The sequence below is a fragment of the Poecilia latipinna genome, unplaced genomic scaffold, assembly GCF_001443285.1.
Source record: "Poecilia latipinna isolate Pla-1442-1.1 unplaced genomic scaffold, P_latipinna-1.0 Scaffold2045, whole genome shotgun sequence".
Classification (NCBI taxonomy): Eukaryota; Metazoa; Chordata; class Actinopteri; order Cyprinodontiformes; family Poeciliidae; genus Poecilia; species Poecilia latipinna.
In genome coordinates this window covers 93,386-108,373 of record NW_015114661.1, presented here as the reverse complement: position 1 = coordinate 108,373, position 14,988 = coordinate 93,386, and positions in this window count along the sequence as shown.

The following is a 14,988-nucleotide window of genomic DNA, read 5'->3' as shown; positions in this document are numbered from 1 at the left end:
TCAGCTCTAAGCCCCGTCTAGTGAACTGCTCTGTTGCTTCGGACTGGAAGCTCACCACACTGTGTGTCCTCAAGCAGTCAACTCGCTGCTTCCACAACAGCTGACAGCACAGTTTTTCCTCTGTAAAAAACCAATCCATTGTCAAATGATGTCATGGATATTTATTTTATTATCAATAAAGTTATAACACAGCTAAGAGGAATGGGCAGATTTTTTTATTTTTATTTTTACCTGCTGGCATACTGTTACCGTAACACACCTACTTGTTTTTTTCTGTTTTAAACTTTTTTTCTTTGTTTTTTCACGATTAAATGTTTCAGACATCAAAGTGTAGAAATGGATTTAACTTACGGCTTTTCATTTGTTATAATTAAAGCATAAAGATCATTTGTAAGCTGTTCTGTTAGAACAGATCACATCGAGAAACTGGGTTTTCAAAGCACTTCTCCTCAATAAGGGGAATAAACGCTCCAGAGGAGAGAAGAGTGCCTGTGCTTTTTTTGCTTTTTGCTGAAAAGTTGACGCTTTGTTGTAATCTCTGTTCTTTCTTAATTAATTTTTTAAGCAAAATTTAAGAAGGAAACAAAAATTCAACCCTGTAAGATGCTAATTAGTTCATGGCTGCGCCAATAAACTTATGAAAACATCAATTGATCAGTTATTAACCAAGAAGTGGAAAAAATGTCCATGGTTGTTAATTTATTTACATCTTGCTATTATTTTAGTGGGGTTTTTTTGTTTCTCTTGCTATCCTCTCCCTGTGCAGATGATGAAGTTTATTTATCCCTTTAAACCTGCCTTTGTTCAACTCCTATAAACTTTTCAGCTCCACAATTGTCAAGTGTTATAACCAGCAGCACTTGCGTTGTGTGGCCTCATTCATGCAAAAAATGATCTACGCTCTTTTAATCTTTTACGTAGCTTTTTAATGTTACCAGCATTAAAACAGCTATTTTCTTACTATAAAATGGGTTTTATAACCTTGTGTGCTCTTTTACCTGTGACTGGTGGAAATTTGCGAACACAATGCTATTTCTGTCTGCAAACAAATTCACATATCATGATGGCTGCCATTTTCTAAACTTATGCTTTGTATCAAAACCGGTAGCTTCTGGAGGAGTGCCAGATGAGAACTGTAATTGATTTCAAAAGTGTTAGTCAGTGTCACATTATCTTAAATTTGATTGAATGGATGCAGGTTTTCACACTAGAAAATTGCAACAAATGGTTTTAATCTTGTTGCATATCATCCTAATTACCAGAGCTATTTAGATTTCTCACGCAATCAACCAAACATGCACATAGATTGTGAATTACTGCACCTCATAGCGCACATGGACACTCAAGAAGGTTTTGCTGAATTATTTTGTCTTTGCCTGTTTTTTTTGTTTGTTTTTTTTTCCCTCTGGTTGCTTGGTGAGTCATGGGTTGATGACCTTCAAACAATAAGCAAAGTTACGTAAACTGAATGCAAGTCTTTGCTTCAACAAACTTAACCTTGATGAAATTTATTAAATGCTCATATGAACTTAATATTCTATGCAAACTTGATGAAACAAATGTTTATGCACACAATCATGTACAAGAAGAAAAAAAATGTAAAGTAAAACAAAATAATTCACATTTCTGTTGCTAATTTACAAACGTAAGTAAAACTTACTGTTAGGATTTGAGTGTTCTGCATTTATTTTTGGTTTTTTTCTGTGTTTTTTGTGATCCTGTTCCCTGTGAGTCTGTGATGTCCTGCCCTCCCTGTTAATTGTTTCCCAGGTGTGTCTCGTTCCCTGATCACCCTCTCAGTGTATTTAAGTCCACCTGTTGTCTTTGTCTGTTGTTGGATTCTCGTCGTATGTCATTTACGACTTTACAGTCGTACTGTAAAGTCCTGTGTTGGTTAGCTCAGTTTTTCAGTCGCTACCGGTATTTAGCTGTGTGCTATTGTCTCTGCCGTGCTGCCTGATCTGGACTGTTTTGAGCCTCATTCATTATTAAATTCATCATCTTCATCGCAACCTGGGTCATCAGCATTCTCTCTCACCACCACAAACCACAATTCATGACACTTGCCTACCAAAAGCATTTCTGTGGTTGCCAAACATTGAGCAACAAACAGCTGCATGGCTGACACTAAGCAAACCTCTCCATACCTGACAGCCTGGTAACCACACCCTATTGCCTCTGGCACCACACTGCACTCTTGTGTGCAAATAGTCTAACTATTAAATAAAATCAAACTGAAAAATAATTTTTATGCAACACATCAGGTTTTTCCTAACTGAATCACAGAGGACCAGTCAACCTTTGATTTGGTTATGGTGGCTATTTATCTCTTTTAGTCTTTACTTTGTGTTTTACTACGTCCTGATTGCCATAGCAACCAAAGGTAGAAACATGCGTCGGGATTTTAAGACGTCATCGTATAGTTCCTCCAACGTTGTTACTCGTTGGTCAAACAGCTGTGTCCTTGTGGAATTAAGATTTACAGTTTTGTCAGAATTAATAATTCATTTTTCCTGTTTTCTGCTGTGTTGTTCAGAATATCGCGGCGGTACTTCTGTCAAAATGTCTAAGAGGTTCTAATGAGTACAGAGACATAAAAAGTTTCAAAGCATCTGCAGAACTTTACAACCATTCAGACATAAGATCAGCCAAGCATAACACTGAGCAAGATCCAAAAGCTCATTAAAATAACTTTCGCTGTAGGTGAAGAAATAGCCAAGCACTGGGAATAGTTATTCAAGTAGTGAGATCATAGTAGTCAGAAAAGTGTCTTAATATTACTCATTATCAGTCTCACTCAAATGTAAGTTGTTCTCCTTTGGATTGTGTGAGAAAAGCACCGTATTAACATTTGGCTACATATTGCATTAAACAGATGAACAAAACTTCAGATTCTGGCTTTAAGGAATTGGGGGGGTTAAGCTCTTGAAAAAGATTGTTCTTTTTTATGTAAATATAGCTGTTCAAAAAAAAAAAAAAGTTGTCTTCATGATGTAGTTATTTACCAAGTGCTTGAATGGAGCTGTGAGTGTGTGGGCAGTCAAAATGTGTCAAACCAATTATTGTATCCTGTGAAGAGAGACGGTGGTAAAGATCAGCTTCTGAGCTGCTGAAAGAATCTATACAACTCTGTCAAGATTATTGCTCAAGAAGATTTCTTCTATGAAAATATACTATTTCTACTTTGGATTGGGAGTGTAGTTATTTTTTTTTTTTAGTTTCAAATTACATCAAAGTTGAAAATACATTTTTAAACCCATCTTTATCTAGTTCCAAAGGAGTAATTCGTGTTGGAGATGACACACCATTTAACCAATTCATGAAAAAAGAAGAAGAGGTAGCAGCCAACCAATTATTATATTAGCTGGTATATCACAATTAAAGATAGATGATTACATGTGTGATAATTTCACTTATTAAACAGGAAAAAAAAAGAATATTCTTTGGTTTCTATTGCATGCTAATATGTCCATCAAGTTCTTCTTTGAGGTGCCACATACTGAATGTTATGCTGAGTTCCCCTATCAGATATGATGTGCATGAGAGTTAATTCGGTTTTGCAGGAACTTGTGCTTGTTATAGAAAGATGTTCAGCTGCCTGTATCAACAAATCAGTACAGAAGGCAGCTGTTTTCCTGCTACTCTTGCTCACTTTTACACACACACACACACACACACACACACACACACACACACACACACACACACACAATCGCTCTGCCTGCATGAGCTGCACACTGGTGGTCGTATTGTCCCCAAAGGAAATAAACCAATTCATTCAAAACACAAGTGTGCTGTTGGTGTTTTCAGATGCTGTGAGAAAAGATAATGAAAAAGCCTTTTGTGGAGAAGATGCACTGATGCTTCACTGCGCCTTTTTACCATCTTGATAAGAAAAGTGTAACCACAGTACATTTACATGGATTTCCTTACCTGTACATCACTTTTAGGATAGCTGATGTGCCCAGGGTTTGTGCCTGCATATGAGCTCTGAAACACTAATTGTCATCTTGAATCCTTGTGCGGATGCAGGCGCAGCAGATTCAGGGCGCCTCCTTCTATCATGGCAATGATCAGTAACACGTTTGACCTGCTGACTGCTCGGTCAGGGCAACAGTATCAGCTCTGTTCTCTCTCTAAAGAACAAACATGGTGTCAATGCACAGGCGTTCTCTTACAGCCCTGCCAGCGTGTGTGCTGTTCAGAGCAGTCAAGGTCTTCTCAGGGAGATATACGAGTAAAATCGCTAAATATAAAACTATATGCTGACGTCTCGTCTCGTTTATACCCAGCATGCTTGATGTTTAGTAGTTATAGTGATGCATCCGTTAGGTGCAGAACTGCACGACCTTTTCATGCTGTGAAGCTCATAATTTAGATTTTCCCACTGATGTTCAATCATCCAGGTAATAACGTCTGTATATTTGCATGCTCCCTGTCCTCTTAAATAACATGCTCCCTGTCCACGATGGGGTTGAAAACGCATCGTAATTGTTGGGAAAAGTGACCCCCTGGGTATTTACTCTGGTTAGTCAAACGTTTAACTCCTGCCAGTTTGCAAAAATTAAACTCTTAAATTATCTGCTCTGGAGAGCAAATCAAAAACTATGCATTCCTTGTTAGTTTACTGATATATTCGTTTGCAAATACATTTTTAGCAATCCAATTACTCTGAAATAAATAAATCTCCACATAGAGCTTCTCTGCCTCTGTAAATTACTCTCAGAGGTTCGTGGTTTCACACAGCTGTTACATAACATGTGTCACATGGGATATTCTCTGTTTGATAGAAATAAACCAGACATCCAAACAGTCGACACATCCGATCAGATGAAACAAGTTCTGACTTCTGGTTGTTCCTCGGTCACTTCCAATGTCTGAGAAAGTGGTGTCACTTTTGAAAGGAAACACTCCTGATCAAAATCATAAGACTGGGGGAGAACGATACAAACTGAATTTGGGCTGCTGGATCATAAACAGTTTCTAAATAGAGCTTCAAAGTGCCAAAAGTTTTGTTTCGGTGAAAGTCACGTTCATTTGCAGAGGACATTTCAACTACAAGGCAGTAGTTTATGAAAACATAAGACGGTAACAAACGTTACATTTTGTCAAATGCCAGCATCAAAATCACCAAAAACAGTCATCATCGAATAAACTGGTTAATGTTCCAGTTATTATTCATCAAAGACAACTCTAAACAGGTGGGTTTTTAAAGGAACTCTGTGTTTTGAAAAGACAATTTACTGAAAACGCATTTAATTCAAACTGGTTATTAGATCAAAACTTTCAGACATTAACCTCAGAAAGTCAAAATCAGTGGAGAAATCTGGCTTTCATGTCATTTTCTATCACTGCAGAGATTAGATGCAGCAAAACAGTCATTTAAAAATTCTTAAAAGGTTCTGGAACGATTTGAGCAAGTTAAATTGTAGACCCCTAAAATTTTACCTGAACTGAGCTAGAGGCTCTGACGGACTGCCAAGGCACAAGCAAATCCTCAACATAAATAAATGTCCTTATCATTTTTTGTGCTTAACAATCATATGTTTCCCTTTTTTGTGGGGAATATTTTTGTGTCTAATATTTCACCTAATTTTGTTACTAGGTTTCATTTTTAGGTTCTATACGTTTCTGTATCAGCCATTGGAAATGAAGCACATAGATGGAGTGGTTCTTCTTCTGCAGTAATCCACTGCTCCAGCCAGCTGTGGTGAAAAGAAGAGCTGAGCCCGAATGCCAAACTCTCAGCTTACCAGTCCATCTACATTCTGACCCTGTCCTGTAGATTACAGATAAACACAGATCATTTCTGAATGAACAAGTTTCAAGATGAAAAATGAGCTTGTTTTTTTGCTGATATTCCAACAGATCCAAAATTACCCAACTCAGACAACCTTTACTGTTTTGCACAAGAGTTGACAGAATTTAGCAATCTGCATCATAATTCAAAATGAGTTTAGATGAGAATAAGTCTTTGTTCTTGTTGTGCTTCAGCTTGTTACGCAACACAGAACTATGAACTGCAGTTTAATCAGAAATCTCTTCTACACAGCGACTATGCTTGACCCCAGTCGTTCCTGTCTGAACTAGAAATGAATGAAAATGTGGAGGACATTGCTTTTCTATTTGCAGAAACTCCCCTGCGATGAGGAGCAATGTTACACATTTCTGTCACAGTTTTAGACATCTAATTTAGAGTGCTCCTTTAGTTTTGAAAAAAAAAAGAAAAAAAAAAAGAGAGTCTCAGGTTTAGATGTGATGTGAGACAAATGATGTTTAAGTTACTTTTTTCTCTTAAGGCTGCTTTGTTTTCTGCAGTTGGATAAGTGGAGCTCAGGCCGCACTTTTTAAAATTATTTATGGACTGCATTACATTCATGTGCAAAACTCCTAAATCATCCATAACTTTTCAAACACTTGTTCTTTTAGTTAGTTTGAGTTATTTTAATCAATTTTGGGGACTGTATATCTTTTATGTACACATAACAGACAACTTCATGAAAAAATAATTTCTGAACTATAAATGTAGCTTTAAAAAAAAAAAAAAAAAAAAAAAAAAACCCCCAAATTTATTGCAGTGATAATTGCATAATCTTCAAACTGCTTTATAACTGAAATGTGCTATGGAAATAAAATTTAATTTGATCAATTAAAAATGTCCAATAATATGATTTAACAGATCTAATATAGTATTTTAGTGCCTGAAAAGTGAGATCCAAAGATATTTTGATTGAAAAATTGGTATAAAGTAGACGATCACCTGAGGGGTGAAACATCTGTCTCTATCATGTCAGCTGGCTGGTTTTACCTGGATGATTTATGGCCAGTATAACCTTTCAGACAGAGGTTAAATGCTCTCTTTCTGACAGATAATCTGAGAAACCTTTCAGTTTGGAGAACTTTCTGTTTCTTTTAAACAGGAAGTTTAAAAGAAACATACCTCCTATACCTCAAAAGCCATATTTCTATGCATTTTATTGTCTGTCTTTGTTTTAAACAGTGGTAAACGCTCACAGTTGCTGCTAAAACCTCTGCAGGTGCCTGATCTCGGGACAGCTCCACTGCAGCATCAGTTGTGGAAACCCCTAAAGCCTGAAACTCTGCATGAGTGAGAGAGTATTTACAGAACTAAACACAGATTGTAAGAATAATCCCAACATTGCTGAATCTCCCTGGGCCACCTTAAGGGCAGCAAAATGACGGCTTACCACAAAAATGCACTTAAAAGGATCACTTTCTTTCTGTCTTGCAGCAAATGTATGTTTTATGAGGAGATCTAAAACGACAGTAAAGGGCGTGTGTTGCATTTAGTCAAAACAATGTCATCACCAATGACTATGCTTTTGTCTGAAGAGATGGTTGTGCTTTCAAGTTAAAATAACATACTATTAGCCATGCATAAACACTCCTGGACAATATTAGAAGCTGAGTTATTTTTATAAATGAGACAACACTCTTAAAACACCATTCACATGTTGTGATGATAGTTTAAAAACAGTCATAGTCAGTGAAAAATATTAAATCAATCCTAAAATGTACCTCTTGGTTGCGACATAAGAGCGATTTATCAGCTCAGAGCAGTGAAGTATTGGAATTATAAATCTAGAGACAGAAGTCATTTATCATTACACATTAACCAAATCCAAGTCCCACTCCAATTCTTAATAAAAGTTAGTAAAATTAGAGCTCTTTAAAATTAGCTTTGTTGGCGGCAGAAAAAGCAAGACTTATAAAAGAAAATCAGAATCAGCAATCCCACATCTCTGCTCTGAAAGAGGTTTCAGTCTATTGTGGTTCTGCCAAACACTACTGAAACGTCCTTTTGTAAAGTGAATAGATTGTTAGATTTCCACTATGTCTTCAATCATTCAACCCAATAAATGTAAAAAAATAAATAAATAAATAAAATAAAATAAAAAATGCAAGATTTCCACTACAGAATAAGCTTTTGGCAGTGACAGCGAGGAACTAAAAGGTTTTTCATGGGTGCAGCCCACACACTGGACTCTGTTACTCAACCCACAAATGACTTTCCCTTATATTTCTTGTAACATTTATTGAAGGTAAAAATAAATAGCCTTTACAACAGTTTGACTGCTTGCCAGGAAGCATCATTACAATCAAGAAATACTCATCCGATTTTTATTTATTTATTTATTTTGCATATTCATGGAAACTCAGAGGTTACTGCTGCATTTTATCAGCACGACAAATCGCTCATCAATAAACAAGAAGACGATTCAATCACTGAGCACACTCATCAGCCTCTGGAAGTATAGCTCACTCGACAAATAGTTCAGATCCTGCTCCTTCTGTTTTCATGCAGCACTATTTGATGGAGACTTTGGTAACACTTTATTTGAAGGGGGGTGAATAAGACTGTCATGACACTTTCATAAACATGACATAACACCTGTCATGAACATCAATAAGCCTTCATGAATATTTATGACTGTTGTCATAAAGCGTCATTCGGTAAATTATGACACTTTTAATACAAAGTTGACATTATTCAAAATGTCTTTGTTATGACAACTTAACCAAGAAATCATTACTGTTTAAACTTTACCTTTAATAACATAAAGTTACCTAATTTTTAAAGTGCAATCAGTAATAATTTTATAACAAATGTATATTTATATCTACTTTTTACGTCTCTCACTGCAGTTACACTTGAGCATATGGATGTTATATTTTGACTATAAACCATAAAAAGGTACCGAATGCAGAGTTTTTCAGGGATTTTCAGTCTCATTAATTTAAATTTTGTTTTCAATCCGGAACCAGTATAATCATACGGTATTAGAACATGTCTCTTTTTTTCTCCGTACTGTTTCTGGGAATTTGATACATTTTTGTGCATAGCTTAAGGAATAATTTTATGCATTTGGAAGAAGGTGCTGAAAAAAAGGCTCATATAAAAGATGCAAGACTTTCACCTTGAGTTCACTCGTGGGTTATGAGATAAATTCATCGTAATCTGTTTGGATAATGGATGTTATTCTAAAAATAGTTAATTACAACACCATGACAGTTTATTTGTTCTATGATCCTGAAAAGAAGAGCATATTTTTCGTGCACAGACAGTTTTATTACCTTCAAACTGTTTCTCTATGAAGAAAATTTGTTCTCCACATAAATTATCATATATTTGTTTTATTGCTTTACTTACTTTCATGGTAAGTCTGCTTAGCAAATACACTTAATAATCCAAAAATGCAACACAGTGAGAGAAACATCAATGTTTCACTCTTTCAATTTGTGTATCCAGAATGTGAAAAAGACACATTACCATATCATAGGATTGTAGTAAACCATTTACAGGATTTTCTGCAAGCAGCCTTTAGGCAACAACGTTAAGAATGGTGAAAATCAGCATAGAGATCATCCAGTGGAGCACCGAGATATCCCACCAACTCAATGTTAAGCCCACCAACATATTTTTTCCACTAAATTACATGGGAGAGATGCGTAGAGCTGTGTGATGTGCAACCACAACACTAAAAATATATACATATGTATGTATATATGTCAATCATAATTAAACAAAACTGTTATGACTTGATACCTGTAGCCGTTTAAGAGCATTTGCTCAGTTGTTGCAATTTTCATTCTCTAGCTTAAAATGACACCATCATTTATTGATGTGGTGTTTCCCAAGCTGATATGGAAACCCTCTCAATAATTTATCCAACGCAAAGCCTGGCAAGGCTGAGAGAGCGTGGCGTGCTGCCGCTTCGCTAAGGACCACAGTGATCATTTGGCCGAGGTCTGGGTTATTTCCATCTCCCCGTTTATCACTTTTATTACAGCCATGATGAAACACTGCGCCTGCTTCCATGAAGCGCTTATGGGGCTCCGCTTGTTTAATACATTCCTCTCCCTCTGACAGGCCTACACTAATCTCATTAACCCCTGAGTCAGTGTGGCTAATATCGCTGCTGCCCCTCGCACACTCACTAATGTCAGTACTACTACTTTTACTTTACAAAGAACATTTGTACAGAAGAGATGCGCACAGAACAATTTCAGGCTGAAAATCGATGCTGGTTCTTCTGTGAGGAATTTTACAGACTCAGCTTCATTTTCGCCATTTGTCCCTTTTGCCACAGTTCAACTATAGGGGGCATCTTCTACATTTTAATCAAGTTTTGCAGCTATTGCTATTTTCTGTGCAGTGTGTTGATTTACAACTTGCAACAGTGGAAAACCTTTGTAATGGATATCTGAAGCAATTAGCTGTTTTAACTGTACAAATCTGGACATTATGTTGTTTTAATTACAAATTAATTGCAGTTTGTAGGTTTCATTATCAAGCCAGTTGGCTCAGACAATAATGCATATCATCTCTAAGCCAGGATTCAGTAATCAGAGCCTATTACTGCTGAGAGCCTTCGAGGTTCAAGCTCATATCGTTAAAATATATCTTTGTCACTTTAATTCAAAGCACAATATATTTTCCAACAGATGGGCAGATGGTATGTTTGGACATGTTAATGACACATATCTGCCATCTATGTTTAGTGAATTAAATCCAGATAAATGTTGAAGGTTGACCAAACATCTTGGATTTGACCCTTAATTGAAAACTGTTTTTCAATTAAGATCCCTTCAAAATGCTGGAGTAAATAAATTAAAATAACCTCATTAAGTTGATGTCTCCAGATTTTATTTGAGGTATACAACTTTTCAAGAATTATACTTAAAAACAAAATTTGAATATCTGTTGATAGGTTGTTCAGATACTAGTTTATGAATTATATTTTGCTAATCTAGACACTCTAAAAGCTTTGAATCGATTCTAAATCAGATGTAGATTTGAATTGTCATTCAAATCTAAAATTCAATACTTATTCGCACATAAAAGTGTTAATCCTTTTATGAAAACCAGGCTTTTTATTTGGTGGAAGGACAATGTTTTACTTTTTTTAAAAGTACTGTTTAAACAACTTGATGTTTATTTGTGTTTGGATGTCTCACATGACATATCTCTCTTATTACTCCTACTTATAAAAGTAAGCCTGTCAGTCTTTAGACTCCTGAGAGACTGATGAATATTTACCTAATATCTTCTGTCAGTTTAAATAGAACAATGTTGAACATTTAGTCGCTTTTAGTATGTACCAGTAGAGAAGAGTAGGTTGTAAAACCGAATTTTGTTTCTTTGTGTTTTTCATTTTAATTGCAAAAGTTGAGTATATCTTAATTTATTAACAATAAATGAATTGCTTTATTGCACTACTTGATTTTATCTTTCTTAATATTTCTTGGAGTGTAATAATTTTTGATTCTGAATCCTGAAAAAATCCTTATCAGAATAAAAAAAATTGTGAATGAAGTGAGTAAGAACATTATTATATTTACTGAAGCTTTGCCTTGCAACATATAAATATTTTACTAACTTAAACAAATACCCAAGTTTATACGATTTATTGTACTTTGCTGATTAAAACTCACCTCATCATTTTTGCTTTAAAGATCAATTCCAGCACACCTTAAGGGCTTTTTAGAACTTTGCAGTTTTAATAATTTGCTGCCAGTGTAAGGCCTTATGGTGCACGCAGTCCAGCTTCACAATTTGCTTTACGTAAATGCTTGAAAGGAGACATTTGTATTAATGTCCCGTTTATTGCCAAAGGATTTTTATGATCCCTTGGCAATAAATTGGATTTTTATCCTAAAACAGCACACAACTAGTCATTTCCAAAAAGCAATAAAACCCCAAGAGAGAGAAAACAGTTTCAAGAACCAATCCACACCGAGATGTTGCATTAACCCAGGACTTTTTGAGGTTTTCACATGACTTCAAATCACATTGAAGATCTATAGTTTATCTACTCTAAAATAACAAAGCTGTGCTTTAAGTGGCAGCGTTTAGTTTTCCTCCCTGTAACCACCGGTATCTTGCAGCTCGGATCTAAGATTAAAGTTCATAAGGATGTTGAAGAACACTTATCCACAGATCAATAGTGTTTCTGCCTCTGATCCTGCCTTTGTGTCCCAGTGGTGCCTGGTCAGCTCACTGATGTTCACTGTGCCTCATTAGTATGCAAGACACCAAGCGGCAGGGTGCCTTGCTGCTCTGTGCTACTGCTATCAAGTCAAGATAAAAAATGTGATTCATTCCTTTTGTTACAAACTGCACCAAAGTATCCTTCACTTTTCGGTTAAATTACTGAGATCAAGAAGGTTAGTACGAACGTTGAACTGCAGAGCCGAAGTCAGAAGCTTGTTCTTGAGTCTTCTTTCAAATCTAACATAAGGGCTGCTCAATCAATCACAAACAGTAACTGTGACTTTGTAAATCATTTATGTGAGAGGAAACCTGTGCTCACAAGTTTGTTATTCTTCATGAATGGATTTTCCAAATGCATTTCATACCCCTGTGTTTTTTGTTTTTTTTTGCTAATGTGCTAAACAAAGAAGAATCACCCTGGATCTTTGTTGTTGTTTCAGAACTACCAATACAGATGTGGGTCATTAATAATTCTCCTCCTCACTTGCCCCAGAAAGTCCAGGCACACACATTAATTTGTGTAACACTGAGTAATAAGGGATGCTTGTGATGCAGAACAGAAAGAGAAAACAGGAGACTTAAAGCGTGACAAGGTTCTTTATGTGACAGTTTCACAGGTGTACCACTGACCTTTATGACAAAAAAACAAAAAAAAGAGGAATCTAAGCTACTTTATGTGTGTATCATAGACAGTCAGTGAGAGAATGCAGCGTGTGCGTGTCTATTTCTGCTGCCGGGCTGGTCAGCAGGCCCGTCCTGGTGAGTCAGGGTGGATGTCGTGACAGTGACATATAGACACACTGACGGAGGAGATAGAGGGTCAGCCCACTGCATCCTGGGAGCAGTCTGCTCAGTGCACAGCTTGGCAAAACCAAGCATGATCAGTTCAGACGGGGTTGTGGCGGTCAAACTCCAGCCCATTCATCAGTCTCATGCAGAGATATATCGAGGATGTACAGCAAAGTCATGGGGCCAGATGTCACGTGATGAACTGCACCATACAGAATGTCAAACTTTTGTTTTACCCAGCTGTGTAATAAATAATGCAATGGGATGCTGGAGGTGTCCTGGTGAGAATGATACTTTTTATAGCTGCTCCAATATATTAACCTCACTTGTGATCAGTTGCAAATTGACCATTGATATTTCTTGCAAATTAACCCAGAAGACTTAAAGACATTGTGACTCCATCTGTATCCAGTTTCTGTTAGTATTTACTTTAGTAATATTTTTATGAGTGTAGACTTTTTTGTGCTGTAAATGTGATGTTTGTAATATATGTATTAATTTGTTAACACATTTTGAAATATTTCTTTTTCAAGGTTTGTTTCACTTTGGATAACACTGTGTGTGCCCCCACACTGCCACGGCTATAACAAGCTTTTATCTACTGCCTGATGTTGGTTTTAATTGTGTGCTGTGTATGCTTGTTCTGTCTAATTTGGAGAAATGAAAATGATCTAATCATAAAACAGCAATATAATGGTGTCAGCGTAGAATGTTAAAACTCTTTATAACGTAAAGATGACAGATTGTTCAAATCAAACTTATGTCTGCTTTGAAAACCAGGCTTTTACAAATATGAAGGATCTGTAAAAAAAAAAAAATGCTTCTCTAGTAAAGGGCTATCAAAGTCTTTATTTTTATTTTTGGGTAGTACAAGGAGCACTTTAGGAATCCCCTTTATCTGCACACCATTGGTAGTCAAATCTATAAGCAGGACTAACTTTGCTAAGGTCATTAAAAAGCTCCCTCGCTGCAAGGCGCCAGAACTGTCATCTGTTTTCATAGCTTTTTACAAGAATGTCATGTAAACAGCAAATTCAGTGCCAGAGAGGATATTATGATGTTCTGAGAAAGACAGGCTGGAAACTGACTGGAAGGAAGCAAATGTTAGAGGCAAAGTGACTGCAGAGTAAACCAAAACAGTTTAAGAGGGTGGCATAATTCAACAAGAACGGATTACGCATATTTCAACCAGTGTGATAGATTCCAGCATGTCCTGGAGTTACACTTCATGAATGTAATTTATAATAATCCGGGAAAAATAATACAAAACAGAAAAGAGAACAGAGCTGAATAACTGAAAAAGTGGAGTTTGAAGCAGAGCTCTGCATAGATAATGTGGTTCATTTGTTCAGGAGGATCTGTGCCTCAAGCCACCAAGAGGCTCAGATATATAATATAATGTGTTTCACTTATTAAATTAACTTTTAACTAATATTCTAATTTATTGAACACGACTGCGTTTGCCTTTTAAGAGTGTTAGCTCTTGATGGTGAGACTCCTGTGAATATCAATAACTGCAATTTGATGTTGTCAGCATGACGGGGCAGTAGCTCACGTCTCAACTGCCCTGACGATGTTAAAGCTCGTCATCAGAAGAATTTCTGTTCAGATCTGAGTTGAAGTAAAACCAGATTTTGTCACCGTTTTAAATGATTCATTATTCGATGCTTCCTCAGTAAAAAAAAAAAAAAAAAAAGTATTTCTAAATGTAGTTCTGTGCCATTCTGCAGTGAAGCATAATGATCAGTGTCTCACAATAGTTCTACACTGTTGTTTTTCCTCAGCCATCTTTTTAATTTTCTCATTCTCACGTATCAGTTTCCAGTTTTTCTGACTGTGCAGTTTCACTTATGAGAACACACTGTCTCTTTCAAAGGGCAAAACGGGACATTACCGAATGTCCTTTGCCTTTGCTGAAACTGAAGACGTACCAACTTCGTAAAAAATAAAAATAAATAAAAATAACATCAGCCTGCAATTCGTTAGCTCATCAGCCCAGGCTTTTTTCTAACAGTTTTTAAACCCTTCTTCTGCTCACACTCCTTGGTGGTTACTCCTTTTATTCCCTGCTATTTTCTCTGTTTCTTCCCTATGTTCCCTTCTGACTTTTTCATTGAATTTATGATTTTTTGTTCTGCTCTGGCTCCTTGTGATTTTTGTAAGTTTGCATTTGGGACCACCAT